The sequence below is a fragment of the Schistocerca gregaria genome, chromosome 3 (genome assembly GCF_023897955.1).
Source record: "Schistocerca gregaria isolate iqSchGreg1 chromosome 3, iqSchGreg1.2, whole genome shotgun sequence".
Taxonomy (NCBI): domain Eukaryota; kingdom Metazoa; phylum Arthropoda; class Insecta; order Orthoptera; family Acrididae; genus Schistocerca; species Schistocerca gregaria.
The window spans coordinates 443519268-443537734 of record NC_064922.1 but is presented as its reverse complement, the minus strand read 5'-3'; the positions used below and the strand labels follow the sequence as shown (position 1 = coordinate 443537734).

At 42.8% G+C, this 18467-nt stretch overlaps 1 non-coding gene across 1 annotated transcript; it reads right to left on the bottom strand.

Annotated features, from left to right (window-relative positions):
* Positions 1–255: 255 nt before the first annotated feature.
* Positions 256–330, bottom strand: Trnaw-cca (transfer RNA tryptophan (anticodon CCA)). Its single transcript has one exon. It is a non-coding gene; the product is annotated as a tRNA-Trp (tRNA).
* Between the last annotated feature and the right edge of the window lie 18137 nt (positions 331–18467).

Genomic DNA, 18467 nt, shown 5'->3' with positions numbered 1-18467 from the left:
AGTGCAATACCAACTGAGCTACCCAAGCGGGACTCACGCCCCGTCTTCACAGCTTTACTTCTGCCAGTACCTCGTCTCCTACCTTCCAAACTTTACAGAAGCTGTCCTGCGAACCTTGCAGAACCAGCACTCCTGAAAGAAAGGATATTGCGGAGATATAGCTTAGCCACAGCTTGGGGGATGTTTCCAGAATGAGATTTTCACTCTGCAGCGGAGTGTGCGCTGATATGAAACATCCTGGTAGATTAAAACTGTGTGCCAGACCGAGACTCGAACTCGGGACCTTTGCCTTTGGGAGGCAAGTGCTCTACCAACTGAGCTACCCAAGCACGACTCACGCTCCGTCCTCACAGCTTTACAGGTAGGAGACGAGGTACTGGCAGAAGTAAAGCTGTAAGAACGGGACGTGAGTCGTGCTTGGGTAGCTCAGTTGGCAGAGCACTTGCCCGCCAAAGGCAAAGGTCCCGAGTTACAGTATCGGTGCGGCACACAGTTTTAATCTGGCAGGAAGTTTTATAACAGCGCACACTCCGATGCAGAGCAAAAATTTCATTCTGGAAACATCTCCCAAGCTGTGGTTAAGCTATGTCTCCGCAATATCCTTCCTTTCAGGAGTGCTAATTCTGCAATGTTCGCAGGAGAGCTCCTGTCAAGTTTGGAATGTAGAAGACGAGGTACTGGCAGAAGTAAAGCTGTGAGGACGGGGAGTGCTTGGCTAGCTCAGTTGGTAGAGCACTTGTTCACAAAAGGCAAAGATTCCGAGTTCAAGTATCGGTCCGGCACACAGTTTTAATCTGCCGGGAAGTTTCAGACATTACGTAAACTGCTCATCACCAGAACTTGTGTTTTATGTACCCAATATCATGAGCGTATCTTGATAATCGTTCAGATTTTCGAAAACGAAAAATCGCATTCTTAGAGGAATGTGTAAGGAACGAACAGTTAAAATGGGACCCTTTTGCTATGCTTAGTTATTTACATAATTGCGGCCAAGGCGGCAAAAATGGTAAAAAACACTTTTTGCGGTTTTCCACATAAGTACAGTTACTTTTAATCGCTGTATCTCTGAACCGGATATTGTTTTCGAAAAAGTTTCAAGTTCTCCGAGTGTATAATCTGAAGACAATATGAACAGAAATAACAGAAGTGGCCATCCCCAAAACTGGTACTGTAAGTAATGGTTTTTCATGGCTTGCTCAGGAATCGCCAGTGAGCATCTGGTGCTCTTATAATCAAGCAGCATCAGCATCGGCCAGCCATATGCCGCTGGTCTCCAGCCTTCAGTGCAGAGTTACGCTATAGGAAGGGCGGTGACCTGGAGGTTCAGGTGGCTACCCCGCACCTGCTGAAGAGTTGCTGCCCAATGAATCAGATACAACCACAGAGTCACGTCAGTTGGCTCTCCTGAGTAGGTAGCTTGCTTCCCAGATATGCCGTTGGCTAAATGGCAAGATGGTGGCTGCAGTGTAACACGTGTTAAGTTAGTCTCGCGAAATGTAGTTAATTTCGAAAGTGCTCTCTTAGGTGTTTTTGCCTATTACCAGTGGAAATTGTGTGAACAACAGTGTTGTGTGCAGTAGTGCTATTTTTTTCTGTGCGCCACTAATATCTACGCTGGTGATATGGTAAACGGGAGAGTCAAAAGCAGCGCGTCCCGCAGCGTTGATGCAGCAGGTGCGGCGGGCCCGCTCTTGGCGGAAGGTGTGGTCGCGGCTCCCGGTATACCGTAGCTGGTCCTCTCTGGGGTAAACGCTCCGCTTCGCGATAAAGACAACCACGATCTGATGCCAGGCACTATAGCAGTCACAGTAACGGCAGCAGTACTGGCCAAAATGCGTTAAACTGTTGAGGCTAATAGTGCCGAAATTACAGCATTAAAACAGTCCGTGTCTGAGTGCAGAGAAAAAGACACGGGAGTTAGAAGTAAAACTATCTGCCGAAACAGACGAGCTAGAACAGTGCCAAAAGGAAATATTCTACGGCTGTTTGGCGTAGCAGAAAATATGGAAGAAGACACAGACCACCAGCTTATACCGGCTGCACGTGAAAAATTAGACGCTGAAGTGTTTAAAGCAAGCATTGACAGGAGCCATCGGGTGGGACGAAAACTAACAGATGCTACCAAACCTCGTCCAATAATAGTTAAATTCGTCTCATTCCGAAAAAGAGAACAGATCTTTACCCAGAAGAAGAGATTAGCAGGGACGGGGCTTACAATAAGGAAAGATCTGACACGTGAACGACTAACGATCTGCAACAGTGCCATATCCGATTTCACTCTTCAGAATGTGTGGGCACAGGATGGCACAGTAATCATCAAGACATCAGCTGAAAAGACGACAGTCACAAACATGACAGAACTTAAGTGAAGCTACTCGAGCCTAAAGTGCAAACTTAACACCATTTGCCTTTTTTAAGCACTGACAACTTGTAACATCCCCTACGCTCAGATATACTGTCTTGTAATTGTATTAAATTTTTAATTATCTCCATATTTGTACCTTCTACTAATTGTTTTTGTAATTGCATTAACTTTGTATTACTTTTTGTACCTGTAGCTGTATCGTTTAATTAATTTTTGTTACAGCTAAAACTATTTTCATTTGCTCAGTTTGTTCTCTTCCATTCTGTAATAGTACCATTGCAATTATTAGTCTCTCCTTTAGTTCATTAGTCACCCAACTCTCCCTTTTAAATTTTTCATAACAAAGTCACTATCAGTTTCACTTTAGTAAATTTCTAATTAATTGTAGCTTCCTACGACAATCTATTATTTATTAAGTTTACTTCTCTGTGCTGGCAGCATCGGACGTTTAAATCACTCCCCCTATTTTTCTTTCCACCCTAAGCTGTTTCAAATATACTAATTACATCTCTTACGGCATAGGATACACGGTCACACACAACCGTCACTGTTTCGGTCATATTCCCCTCGCACCGAATAGTGCTACTCCGTTTTCTATACCCCTGCAACCTCAGGAATTCTCTTGCGATCATCTTTCTTTCTGCACTCGTGGAGTCGCAAACCGGGTGGCCAAAATCTCGGACACCACCATGGAATGTCACTTCGCGGAAGCAGCTGCGGTGTCCCTCACGGCAGGTAGTGCCTAATAAAGGCACAAACCAGTCTACCAGCCTACACCAGACTGGTCAGCGGAACGTGTCAGAGCTTTTAGTAGCGCACTGGCACATACAGTCTTTATCTGCACATTACGAAGAACCTAGCCTCCTCTTCAACCAACTAAACTACCACGTGAACGATTTTTCGGAAACGTGGTTAAAACCACACATATCTTCTGCATCTATTCATCTCCCAATGTATACACTTCTTAGGTCAGACTGATCAAAAAACCGAGGTGGCGGTGTCGGCCCGTATATACGAACAGGTCTCAAAGCGAAAGTCTTATGTACTTCAAACCCTGCTGAAGAAAAAGAGGCTGAATTCTTGTTCATTGAAATACGTATACAAAGACGGAAGTACTTAATTGTGGTCGTCTACAAGCCGCCAAAAATAAGCTCAATGACCTACTTTCAGTCTTATTTGCATTCATTGCAGTGTCAATATGAACATGTCGTCGTAGTAGGAGATATGAACATAGACCTGCTAAGAGACACTCCCTCCACAATAAGCTTAAGAAAATTGTTTACCTTCAATCACGTGAACATTCTTCGATTACCACGTACACATCATACGGCACTCAGTCATACTGTTATAGACATAATCGTAACGAAAAAGACTGGCAAAGTAAGTGATGTTGGTCAAACCTCGGCTACAAGCCTCTCAGCACATGATGTAATATTTCTGGCCTACTCTGTGCAGCCTCCAAAGATCAAATCACGTTACATAACTTGTAGGAACATGAAACGTATTGATCTTGACGCTCCACCAGCCGATTGCTCAGAAATCCCATATCATCAGGTAATCAGAGAACCTACAATCGATGTCAAAATTACTGAACTTGGTGATAAACTCAATGCTCCTTATGACAAACATGCACCTGTACATACTATCAGTGTAAGAAAATCTCCTGCTCCATGGCTGACAACTGAATAATGTCGAAAGATGAATAACAGGGATGCTGCCCAAAGGCGTTTCAAGGCAGCTCCGATACCCGAGTATTTCGAAGAGTATAGAAAGCTACGGATCAGAGTGAAACAATGCATTCGCAATGCTAAAATCAGGCACATCCGCTTCCTTGTATGCAGCGATCTGACGCCCAGAACTCTGTGGAAGATTCTCCGTAGCTTGGGAGTCAGAACGGAAAAATCGGAAACTGCTTTTCATGTCTCAGCTAACGAAGTAAATGATTTCTCCTTTGCATCTCTGAATACACATACCGCTGATAATTACCGTCCACAAGAATCCACTAACTGGAAAACTGAGCACGATACCTTACATTTAGAACACATAATAATAAATACGGCAAGAAAAGCAATAACGAGAATCTCTTCTGATGCAGCAGGCAATGACAGTATCAGTACAACCTTGATTAAAAATGTTCCCGATATCTTAGTACCTGTCTTCTTTCCGTAGTGAAAGGAATATACCCCACTACCTGGAAGAGAAGCGTAATTCGATCCATCCCTAAGATCGACAACCCGCAACTGCCTAGTGACTTCTGACCAATTAGCATACTGCCTGCTGTTTCCAAAGCACTTGAATATGTTGCTCATGATCAAGTCTCTGAACATCTGCACGAATTCAACTTATGTGACAAATTTCAGTCCTGGTTCCGTAAACACCACAGTACAGCAGCAGAAAATGATATAACGGGAGCAGAATTCATTATGACCAGGAAGGTAGGACAGAGAGTAAGTTACGGTGAATAGTACAGTGATAGAGTTATTCTCATCATAATTTACAGGGAACCAATAACGACAAGGCCGACAACGATAGTTCAAGTAGACAAGCCATCGTCGCATGCCGAACATCAAGAGATAGAGTAAGTATATGACTGTACTGAATAGATAAGGGAGATGAAAATATAATAGTCATGGGAGATTCGAATGCTTGTGTTGTAGTAGAAGAAAAGGTAACAAATGATTGTGGACTAGGCACTAGGAATGAAAGGGAAGAAAGACTAATTGAAAATTCTTGGTAGGTTAAAACTGTGCGTCGGACCAAGACTCGAACTCGTAAATTCGCCTTTCGCGGCAAGTTCTCTACAAACTGAGATATCCAAGCACGACCCACGACCCGTCCTCACAGCTTTACTTCCTCCAGTACCTCGTCTGCAGTGAAGAAGAAATACGGAATTTGCTGAATGAAATGAAGAGTTTAATGGCCACAGAGTATGTTTTGAGAGTAAAGCTAAGAATGACGAAAGTAATGAGAAGTAATAGAAATGAGAACACCGACGAATTTAGCGTCAGGAGTGTTGGTCACTATAAAGATGAAAAGCCATTCTGCTACCTATGCATCAAGATAGCCCACGACGTATGCTGCAAGGAGGACATAAAAAGCGGACAAACACTGGAAAATGGGAATTCAACTCCAAGAGTACTAATAACAAACATAGGTCTTAACTTGAGGAAGAAATTTCAGAGAATGTAGATTCAGAGCACAACATTGCATTGCACTGAAACGCATTATAAATGTGGTGAAGAATGTTGAAAATTAGGAGTACTGACAAGTCAGAGAATGAGGAAGTTCTCCGAAGAATCTGCGAATAAAGGAAACAACGAAAAACACTGAAAAGGAGAAGGGACAAAATGGTACGACATCTGATAAGACATCAGGGAATATCTCCCAAGGTACTGCAGCGAACTGTAGAGAACGTAAACTATAGAGGACGACAGAGACTGGTATACATCCTCCAAATAATTGTGGAACTAGACTGCAAATGGTACGACGACATGAAGAGTCTAGCACAGGAGTGGAATTCGTGGCGGGCCACAAACCTCTTCTTTTCAGCAAGTATTTCTCTATGCCCACCACAGGGTCATTCCCTTCTCCCAAACCATCTATGAACCCGCAGCGTACAGCACAAGAAAGTTCTTTCACCCGTCAGTACTTACCACGGCGGACCCATAACCTACTACAGAAATATAGTTCTTCTAGAGCAGGGAAAAGTAAAGGCGAAAGTACACACATTTTACTTGTAGGCACTAGTGTTATGACTTATACATAAACAGCACCTGTTCATGAGGTTTGTTTGATCTCTGTGCTATGCAATAGAGATACCAAAAACTGGGTATATTATTTACCAAAATTGTAAGGATCTGTTCTATAACACTACAAAATACACAAGACATTACAGCTGAAAATGCACTTGTCAGAGAGAATAATTTGACCTTTGAACTATAGTAGACAAAGTTATCCGCATCTCTAAACTGAATACATTATTTGTGTAAACCCCGCCTTAGTTTGGTTAAACCGATACCAAAGTCAGTCATTTATTACAGTGATCTCCACGAAAGGGTAAATACATTTATCTTGTCCATATCTACATCTACATTTACGAGATTACTCTGCTATTCACAAAAAATGTGCCCGCCAGTGGGTTCAATGAACCACACTGTCCACAAAACTTTCAAGTCCAGGAACATTTGGTACTTCTGTACCTCCACGAACAATGGCTACAGTGAACCATCCGTTACCATGATCAAATGAATCATTAATATCTAAGCCAAAATTAAGTCGGCAGCCACAGAAAACTGAAGGTCCGTCGAGCAGGGCTTGAGCAGCGACAGACTTCACTGGAACACGATTCTTCTTGTCTGCAGATGTTGTAGCAAACTCGGCGTTCTCGATAGTTTTGTACACTTTCTGTTCTAAACAGGCAATTTGGAACAGGCAACAGTCTTCCTTAAATCTGATACAAGCAAACGCCAACCTTCTGTTTTTTGCGGTTGTACACTTAATTTTAGTTTAGATATAAATGATTCATTTGGTCATGGTAACGGATGGTTTACTGTAGCTATTGTTCGTGGAGGTACAGGAGTACCAAATGTTCCTAGACTTGAACGTTTTGAGGACAGAGACATTATTGCTTTTCGCATCTACCATATGGCTGAACTCGCTAATAAAGACTTTGGTAAATCAGCATATATGTCGCCTTCATCTTTGTCTTTATATACTCGTAACAGGAGGAAAATATCTGTAAATGAATCTGTATTCATTTGGGTTAAAGTAAAGGTGTATGTGAATATGTAAAGTTTGTTGGTGATTTTACTGTATACTTTCATAAATAAATTTATTATTTGCAAACTGATCTGTAGCGTAGCTGAGAAACGGACAAGGGTACATCTAGAACCGGGGCCTCAAGGATGCAACAGCATGTTACGCCTACTAAGGCGGCTGACGCAACCCGCCGAACAGCTTACGCAATCTTGGCAGCGCGCCAGCGGCGGACTTAGCTGTCTCTCTACTCTCGAACTGCACGCTGGAAAAACGAGCACTTAAATTTATCTGTGCGATCCCTGATTTCTCTTATTTTTTCGTGATGATCATTTCTATTATGATCATTTCTATTATTCATGCTGCTTGAATGTACAGATATTACATTTGGTGCCAACACAATGTTTCCGCAATCGGAGGAGAAAACTGTTGATTGAAAGTTCATGATAAGATCCCGTCGCAAGGAAAATTGCCTTTGTTTTAATGATTGTCACTCGAATTCAAGTATCTTTACTGTGACACAGTCTCCCCTACTTCGTGATAATATAAAACGAGCTCCCCTTCTTTGTACTTTTTCGATGTCATCCGTCAGTCCCACCTGATGCGGATCCCACACCGCACAGCAATACTTCTGAATAGGGCGGACAAGCGAAATGTAAGCAGGCTCTTTGGTAGATCTGTCGCACCTTCTATGTGTTCTGCTAATGAATCACAATCTTTGGTTTGCTCTATCCATAATATTATCCCTGTGATCGATCCAATTTAGGTTATTTGTAATTGTAATCGCTAAGTATTTAGTTGAATTTACAGCCCCCAGATTTGTGTGATCTATCGTGTAATCAATATGTAGCTGAAATCTTTTAGTACTCATGTGTATAACTTCACACTTTTCTTTATTCAGGGTCAATAGCCACTTTTCGCACCATATATATATCTTATCTAAATCATTTTACAAGTCTTTTTAATTACCTGATGACTTTACAAGACGTAAAAAGACAGCATCATTTGCAAACAATCTAAGATGGCTACTCAGGTTGTCTCCAATGTCGTTAATATAGATGAAGAACAATAGAGGGCCTAAACACTTCCTTGGGGAACGCCAGATATTACATTTGTTTTAATCGATGACCTTCCGCTTATTAATACGAACCGTAACCTCTCTGACAGGAAATCACGAATCCAGTCACACAAATGAGGCGATATTCCGTAGGTACGCAGTTTGATTAGAAGACGCTTGTGAGAAACGGCGTCGAAAGCCTTCTGGAAATCTAAAATTATGGACTCAATTTGATACCCCATGTCGATAGCACTTATTACTTCATGAGTATAAAGAGCTAGGTGTGTTTCACAAGAACGATATTTTCTGAATCCGTGCTGACTATAGTCGATAAGTCGTTTTCTTCGAGGTACTTCATACTGCTAGAATCAGTATATGTTCCAAAACCATACTGCAAGTCGACCTTAGTGATATTGGCCTGTAAATCAGTGGATTACTCCTGCTTCCCTTTTTTTTTTTACTGGTGTGACTTGAGCAATTTTCTTGTCTTTAGCTACGAATCTTTCTGAGAGCGAGTGATTGTATATAATTGCTAAATATGGAGCTATTTTATCAGCATACTCCGAGAGGAACTTCACTCGTTTACAATCTGTACCGGAGGCCTTGCTTTTATTAAGTGATTTAAGCGGCTTTGTTACACCGAGGATATCTATTTCTATGTTTCTCATCTAGGCAGTTCTTCTTGATTGGAAATCAGGAATATTAAATACATCTTTTAGGGTGAAGGAGTTTCAGAAAACTGTGTTTAATAACTTTGCTTTAGTGGCACTGTCATCAGTGACTTCACCGTTGCTATCACGCATTGAAGGTATTGATTGCGTCTTGTCACTGGTGTGCTTGTAGTATGAAACATTTGCCATCTTCTGCTTGCTTATGTCTCGGCACACTTACTACTGCCATTTCGTACCATAATACATCACCATCTTACAGAAAAACTGTAAAAAATGGGACTATTAGATCAAATATAGTAGACTATTTCTTGACTGTTCCACACTCAGACAGTAAATGGGAAACAAAGGAACCCCTGAATCTTTCTATAGCAACTCTGATATTTCTTGTTCGATTACAATGGTCATTTCTCTCTATGTAGAAGAGAGTCAACAATATATTTCCGCTAAGAATGCCAAGTCTGTCGGCAAGCTATAAACATATATGCTTGCTGAGACCAAATAGCACGTAATAATAATTCCCATTGCCTGACACAAACTAGACATGTCACTTTTCTGCCCCACTTAATGTTGATGAGGTATTTTATGGATAATTCTGTTCCTACCAGAATAATTTAACAGTAATTGACTTCTTCACCTATTTTTAAACGTAGTCCTTTACATTTACTTACTTTCAGGTTTTACTAAAGGTACTTGCATATGCACATTACTGATTGTTTGGCCCCTATAATTGTACCAGTTGTCAGCCGGCATATATGTGTATTTTGCGTTTAGGGAGCTGTGACAGGAAATCTCACACGGCTGTGGTTATTGGATGCAGTGTTAGTGTTTTATTTTGTCGTTGTGGTAGCGGCTTATATAGTAAATGATTGGTTGAAACCGAAACATCTTTTATCTATTCGAATGATACTGTCACATCACGACAGGTTTCCGAAGAATCACCAGAATTATTTTGCTGCAATTTCGTGGAGCGAATTACTTACGTTGTACAGAATATCTATTAATTACATTGCCAGTTGAGAAAACAGCACAGAATGTGCGTCTGTGGATGTCAGAAACCACCTAAAACAACTCCCAGGCTGACTGTGGAGCAAAAAAATGGTCGCAGATTCCTTGAGCTTGTTTCGTTGAACACCATAACCTTGCTGAAAACATGGGGATTTGGACGTTAAGATATACGAGCAGGCAAGAAGGGACTAGAAATGCAATCGAGCACATGCCAGCTATCACATGCATTTTCTCTCATCTCCTCCATGCAGTAGCCTAGGAACTCTAATTCCTGCAGTACATCCTCCCAGCACGTTACCGCATAATGGCTTAATCGGACTTTGTCCTAGAGGCACTATAGTACAATTCATTAAACAAAGAGATTTTATTGCTTTTTCAAAAATGAAGGTAAGAAAAGAATATCTTTATAAAAGAGCTCTGTTTTCTTTCTGCCACTCAAGATTGAGTTTTTAAATACAGTGTGCATTTCGATCGGATGGTAGTGACTGTACTGCACACTCCATCCCATTTTCTTCGAAGGAAGGTTCTGAAATTTACTAACACAATAATGTGAGAACTACTTTGACTTTCTGCCATGGAATCCCATTTAATATAATACAAAACATGCGAAGGTTGTTTGTTGTATGTGTGTAAGTACTGTAGACCATTACATGTTTTAAGCAAAGTGGAAGTTATAAGCTATCATATTCATTTTATCAGACTATTATTGTTGAAACATATTTGTGGAATTACTTTAAATGACAAGTCTGCAGCTGGCAGAGGGTTCGTGAATGGGCAATATGGGACTGAATCATATACAGTCATGCTCATAAATTAAGGATAATGCTGATACATGATGAAACAACGCTTTGGTTGGTGGTTTTCGGGTTTAAATCACCTCGGGATATGGAAATGCGGTGCATCTGACCTGCCGTCGTCGCACGGTGGCACTGGCAGCAGACCACAGACGAAGAGGTGTGTTTCTGCATGTCAGAATACGGTGCAGCGAGTAAGTGCGCAGATGTTTTCAGACGCGCTAAAGGTGACTGTGGTGTTGAAAATGGCTCAAAGAACACCTATTGATGACGTTATGGGGGGAAGAATGCTCGGGCGACTGGACGCTGGTCAAACACAGCAGGTTGTAGCATGGGCCCTCCGTGGGCCAGAAAGTGTGATCTCATGATTGTGGCAACGATTGGAGCAGGCAGCAAACGTTTCCAGGCGCTACAGAACGGGACGTCCACAGTGCTCAACACCACAAGAAGACAGATATCTCGGCATTAGTGCCCTCCTACGGCCACGGAGTATTGCAGGTAATCTTGTTTGGGACCTTACCGCAGCCACTGGAATAATTGTCTCCTGACACACAGTCTACGGACAACTGAACAGACCTGGAAGTTGCATTCTACTGACCGCAGCTCACGGGGGAGACCTTAAAGCCTGATGGCAAGAACACAGTACCTGGTCATTGGAACAGTGGTCCCAGGTTATGTTCACGGACGAGCCCAGGAATAGTCTGAATAGTGATTCTCACCAGGCTTTCATCTGGCGTGAACCAGGAACCAAATACCCCTTAATATCCTTGAAATGGACCTGTATGTGGTCGTGGTTTGATGGTTTGTGGTGGGATTATGATTGGTGCACATACACCCCTGCTTGTCTTTGACAGAGGAACTCTAACAGGTCAGGTGTATCGGGACGTCATTTTGCACGAGTATATACGCCTTTTCAGGGGTTCAGTGGTTCCCACCTTCCTCCTGATGGATGATACCGCACGGCTCTACCGAGATTCCATCGTGGAGGAGTACCTTGAAACAGAAGATATCAGGCGAATGGAGTGGCCTGCCTGTTCTCCAGAGCTAAACCCCATCAAGCACGTCTGGGATGCTCTCGGTCGATGTATCGTTGCACGTATTCAAACTCCTACGAGTCTTCAGGAGCTTCGACAGGCACTGGTTCACGAATGGGACGCTATAACCTTGCAGCTGCTCGACCACCTGATCCATAGTATGCCAACCCGTTGTGCAGCCTGTGTACGTGTGCATGGTGATCGTAGCCCATATTGATGTCGAGGTACACGCACAGGAAACAGTGCCGTTTTGTAGCACGTGTGTTTCGGGACTGTTTTTTCAACTTATCACCAATACCGTGGACTTACAGATCTGTGTTGTGTGTGTTTCCTATGTGCTTATGCTATTTGCGCCAGTTTTGTGTAGTGTCAAGTTGTGTGACACGACGTTCTGCAATTTATGGCCCTGATGTCTTAACAGATGTCCTATCATCCTGTTCCTTCTCCTCATCTCTGGTTTCCACAAATTCCGACACTACGCAGAACCTCCTAATTTCTTACCATATCAGTGCGACTAATTTTCAACATCCATCTGTAGTACCACATCTCAAACGCTTTGATTCTCTTCTGTTCCTGTTATCCCCCAGTCCATGTTTCACTACCATACAGTCTCTGAAATTTCTTTCTAAAGTTAAGGCCTAGGGTTGATACCAGTAGACTTCTCTTGGACAAGAATGCCCTTTTTGTCAGTGTTAGTCTGCTTTTGATGTCCTCCTCGCTCAGTCCGTCATTGGTTATTTTACCGTCTACGTAGCAGAATTCCTTAACTTCACGTGCATCGTGACCATAGATCCTGATGTTAAATTTCTAGCTGTGCTAATTCCTGATACTTCTCATTACTTTCGTCTTTCTTCGATTTACTCTCAGTTCATGTTATACTGTTCGTTCCATTTAGCAGATCATGTCATCCTTCTTCGCTTTCACTGACGATAGCAATGTCATCAGCAAATCGCATCATTGATATCCTGTCACTTTGAATTTTAATCACCCATCTTGAACTTTTATTTTATTTCCATCATTACTTCTTCAATGTACAGATTGAACAGTAGGGTGATAGAATACGTTCGTGTCTTACAGCCTTTTTAATCCGAGCACTTCGATCTTGGTGGTCCACTGTGATCATTCCCTCTTGGCTCTTGTAGATATTATACAATGTACGTCTCTCCATATAGCTTACCCCAGTTTTTCCAAGAACTGCGAAAATCTTACACCATTTTACGTTGTCGAACTTTCGTTCCAGGTCGTTAAATCCTATGAAGGTGTCTTGATTTTTTCATTTAACATAATTTGCTATCAAATGTGCAGTTTAGTTTTAGAGGTGGATTAACATCTGAAAATGCTATATTTCCTTTTATCTGTAAGCTGCTGGATGTATTAAACAAAACATTTCGCATGCTAGCCTTTTTTATTGATTTAGCTAAGACGTTTGCTTATGCCAATCACAAAATATTGTTACAGAGGCTGGACTACTATGTAATACGGGGAGTAGCTCAAAACCGATTCACATCTTACAATAAGAACAGATAGCAAAAGGTCATTCTCCACATTATTCAGAACGGCTATGGTGAAATATTTGTGTTTGTTGATGACACTAGCTGGGTAGTAAAGGATATTGTGTGCAACGCTGGCTCTGTTTCAAATTGTACAGTTCAAGATATAATTTCATGGCTTGCAGGAAATAAACTAACGCCAAATCACAGTAAGACTCCGTTTCTACAATAACACACAGTTCAACAAAACCTGACGTTTTAGTTACATAAAATTGGAATATGATTAGTGAAAACAAACAGCTCAAATTTCTAGGTGTTCAGATTGATAGTAAACAGTTGTGAAAAGACCATGTTCCGGATCTTGTTCAAAGACTTAATGCTACCATTTTTAGTATTAGAACCATATTTGAAGTAAGTAATAGTTCGACACTGAAAGTAGTCTACATTGCTTATTTTACACTCCTGGAAATGGAAAAAAGAACACATTGACACCGGTGTGTCATACCCACCATACTTTCTCCAGACACTGCGAGAGGGCTGTACAAGCAATGATCACACGCACGGCACAGCGGACACACCAGGAACCGCGGTGTTGGCCGTCGAATGGCGCTAGCTGCGCAGCATTTGAGAACCGCCGCCGTCAGTGTCAGCCAGTTTGCCGTGGCATACGGAGCTCCATCGCAGTCTTTAACACTGGTAGCAGCGTGGACGTGAACCGTATGTGCAGTTGACGGACTTTGAGCGAGGGCGTATAGTGGGCATGCGGGAGGCCTGGTGGACGTATCGCCGAATTGCTCAACACGTGGGGCGTGAGGTCCCCACAGTACATCGATGTTGTCGCCAGTGGTCGGCGGAAGGTGCACGTGCCCGTCGACCTGGGACCGGACCGCAGCGACGCACGGATGCACGCCAAGACCGTAGGATCCTACGCAGCGCCGTAGGGGACCGCACCGCCACTTCCCAGCAAATTAGGGACACTGTTGCTCCTGGGGTATCGGCGAGGACCATTGGCAACCGTCTCCATGAAGCTGGGCTACGGTCCCGCACACCGTTAGGCCGTCTTCCGCTCACGCCCCAACATCGTGCAGCCCGCCTCCAGTGGTGTCGCGACAGGCGTGAATGGAGGGACGAATGGAGACGTGTCGTCTTCAGCGATGAGAGTCGCTTCTGCCTTGGTGCCAATGATGGTCGTATTCGTGTTTGGCGCCGTGCAGGTGAGCGCCACAATCAGGACTGCATACGACCGAGGCACACAGGGCCAACACCCGGCATCATGGTGTGGGGAGCGATCTCCTACACTGGCCGTACACCTCTGGTGATCGTCGAGGGGACACTGAATAGTGCACGGTACATCCAAACCGTCATCGAACCCATCGTTCTACCATTCCTAGACCGGCAAGGGAACTTGCTGTTCCAACAGGACAATGCACGTCCGCATGTATCCCGTGCCACCCAACGTGCTCTAAAAGGTGTAAGTCAACTACCCTGGCCAGCAAGATCTCCGGACCTGTCCCCCATTGAGCATGTTTGGGACTGGATGAAGCGTCGTCTCACGCGGTCTGCACGTCCAGCACGACCGCTGGTCCAACTGAGGCGCCAGGTGGAAATGGCATGGCAAGCCGTTCCACAGGACTACATCCAGCATCTCTACGATCGTCTCCATGGGAGAATAGCAGCCTGCATTGCTGCGAAAGGTGGATATACACTGTACTAGTGCCGACATTGTGCATGCTCTGTTGCCTGTGTCTATGTGCCTGTGGTTCTGTCAGTGTGATCATGTGATGTATCTGATCCCAGGAATGTGTCAATAAAGTTTCCCCTTCCTGGAACAATGAATTCACGGTGTTCTTATTTCAATTTCCAGGAGTGTAGTTCACCTACGATGTGTGGTATTATATTCTGGGGTAACTATTCCCATTCTTAAAGGGTATTTTGGGCTCAGAAATGGGCCGTTATGTCATGTTCGCGAACCACTTGTCGTCTCCTGTTCATTAATCTGGGAATTCTGAGACTGGCCTCTCGATATACTTCTCTTTAACAATATGAGCTTATTCGCAAGAATCAGGTTTCACTCAGTTAATAATAACCAGAGATCCAATCTGCGTTTGGTTAGCACTCCCTGACTCTTGTGCAGAAAGGCTTGCAGTATTGTGCTGCATCCATTTTCAATAAACTACTACAAGAATTTCAAAATATTACCAGTAACCAAAGCACTTTCAAATCTAAACTGAAGAGTATCCTCATGGTTCACAACTTCTATCCGTCGAGAAGTTCCTTGAGAAATTAAGCTGATGCCTGTGTTATATTGTTGACTGCGTTTACATAAACTTATAGCTTGACCTCTTTTTAGGATTCATAAATTTCATGTACCGACACGTTCCTTGTCGATGGAGATTTGCTCCTCAATAACAATTAAAATAAACAAATAAAAAATAAACGCTATGTCCTCACATTATACTCGTTACCTTTGCCTGGTGTTTGAAAAAGTAGCCTCACCTGAAAAAAATTCGTGCCAGTATCTCCGTCGGTAAAGCTACTCAACAAGTTCCATCATCTGGTTATAACGCGTTTCTTATCCGAACGTTACATGCATGTTGGTGCAGACTGTTGTGCAGAATTCTTCTCACTTTGAACCTATTAATCCCTAATTCACGGGACCCACGGCCAGACGATTTGAAAGGAATTCGTACGAACTTCTGTTGTACAGCTCGGACACTTTGTTTACTGGCTTAAGGCAGCCCTGTTTGCGGAAGATCCAACACACGAATGGCTTCTTTAAGCTTGATGTACCACGCAACAATACTGCTTGTGTCAGGTTCTTTTCTTCCGTAATGTCTTCGAAACTTTTGCTGCACTGTAAACGGAACCTTTATCTTATGATACCATAGAACACACTGCGACTTCTCCTAGCATGACGACTCATTACAATAGAAAATGTATTGCCTTCCACTGCGGTTCTACCTGCAACCAAAAAATTTCTAACAAACTTAATGGTTTATTCTTTGATTTTTCAGAATCCACAATTTTTGAGGTCCTATAGTTTTGTAACATAAATATTGATAAATTTACAAAGAATTTGGGCACATCTTGTAGAACGTATCAATAACGGTGTTACTTGAGTGACTGTTTTGCGTGTGTATTACCTAAAAGTAAACAAAATGGAAATTTGAAAAATCACGAAATTGTGTTGGCTACATTAACCACCATCCATAGTTTGTTACAGATTCGTGTTATCGTAGCTTAACCTCTATAGGTTCCCTAAGTCAATTACACGCTACCCACTTAATGTAAGCGGCTGTTCCTGTAAGACCATACGGGCAAATTTCATTATCATTATATTGCACTGCTCTAGTAAACGGGATATGGGCTTAGGTAACGAACCACGCCCTGACACGGCCAAGGGCTAGCCGTTCTCGAATCCATATGAAAAGTTGGTGCGCTTCTTGGCAATGTGGCTACTTTCCAGATCTACAGTTGAGCCTCAGTGTTAAACTTTGGTGTAGTATTTATCGGACGTTTGTCACGTGTACATTATATAATCAGAAAGAGGATGCACGACACTTTACTGTAATGTCTAATGGACAAATGCCGAGGATCACTCGTAAAGCATTAATTGGCGTATTACGAAACCCACCTGAGTGTTGAAGAAGTGCACACCTCCATGCAATACGGAAAATTTTCCTATTCCGCGTGCTCTAAGATCTGTACGCCAAAACATCTACTGTGTAGCCTATAACGGGCGTGAAACTGGTATCATAATAGTTTCTTACTGCATACAGCAGTAATTTGCTGTTGGAGCGTTGCTTTGTTTGTGATTATCTCGATGATTTGTGTGAAGTTACGCTTTGCGTCCAATTGGACCCCAAGACATCGTGTCACTATCGGGTGGTGGAGGTGCTTATAAATTACCTGTACGATATTTACGTAATGTAAGATGAACTTATGGAGTATGTATGTGGTTTTCTGTGGTTCAAATGGCTCTAAGCACTATGGGACTTAACGTCTAAGGTCATCAGTCCCCTATAACTTAGAACTACTTAAACCTAGCTAATCTAAGGACATCACACACATCCATGCCCGTGGCAGGATTCGAACCTGCGACCGTAGCGGCCTCACGGTTCCAGACCGTAGCGCCTAGAACCACTCAGCCACTCCGGCCAGCGGTTTTCTGTGGTGCTATGGTTAATCTGTTGTCTACGCACCATCGCTGCATCCGGAAGAGAAACCATTCCTAGTTTCCTCCAGCTCAGCTCTTGAATTCCCCCACATCACACCTACGACATCATCTTTGTCATATACCACTACACCATCGACCCGGTCATCTTTGTCCAATTGCCAGAAGGGAGGTTCGATTGCGAAATCTGAAAACACAGGTCAGAAAACCGATTTCTCTTGACACACTTTAGCAGTTCTTTTATTATCTTTTGTGTGCCGCCTTTCCATTCCACATCTCTGCCCTAGAAGTAACCGATGATACTGTACAGTAGACACACATTGTCGCATCCAGACAAACTGCAAAGGTCATCATGAATTACCAAATGCTGCTGAAATATCAATTAATATTGTAATGGCATATATTCGTTAAATTGAACTTAAGCACATTTCCCTTTCCTAAACTAAAACTGGCATTGCCTAAGTCCTTGAAACTCACTGTGCGAGTGTAATGTGTCACAAATCGATTTTACTTGAATCTTTGCAAGATTGCTAATCACACACTTTCGTTCACAGAGTTTGGGATTATCGGGATCTCTATTATCGGACATTTTTAATTATTACTGCTTTTGCTAAATTCCAAAATGTTTGCTACGTAACTTGAGAGTGACACCGCAACAGGTTTCAGTCGAAATCAGTCAAAACCATTCTCATCGGGAAGAGTCACTGTACTCATGCTCACATCTCCTGAAGCATACGCACTTTACTGACTCACAATCTACAGATTCTGCTTCGCTACTGGTTTTAATAATTATCTCGCAGATCATCGAAGACAATGGGCAGTAGCCGCAAATGAAGTACTTGAATAATGACAATTGAAGCCAACGCCTGTATTGTAGTAAACGGTGTTTGAATTACAATACGGTTCTTGGTTTCAAGTTTCATGAGTAAGATTGTTTTAACAGTATCTGAGGTGCGCGTTTACAATAAATACTGCACCTGTTTTCCTTCGCGCATCATTTGTCGGTATATTTAACGAAATTCATGCTACTTAGCGTGGAACACGTCTTACGCTCGTTGGTCCTGGCATGTAACTTCTTCAACCCCTAACCGCGCTGCCAAATACGATGTCGTAAGGTGTGTC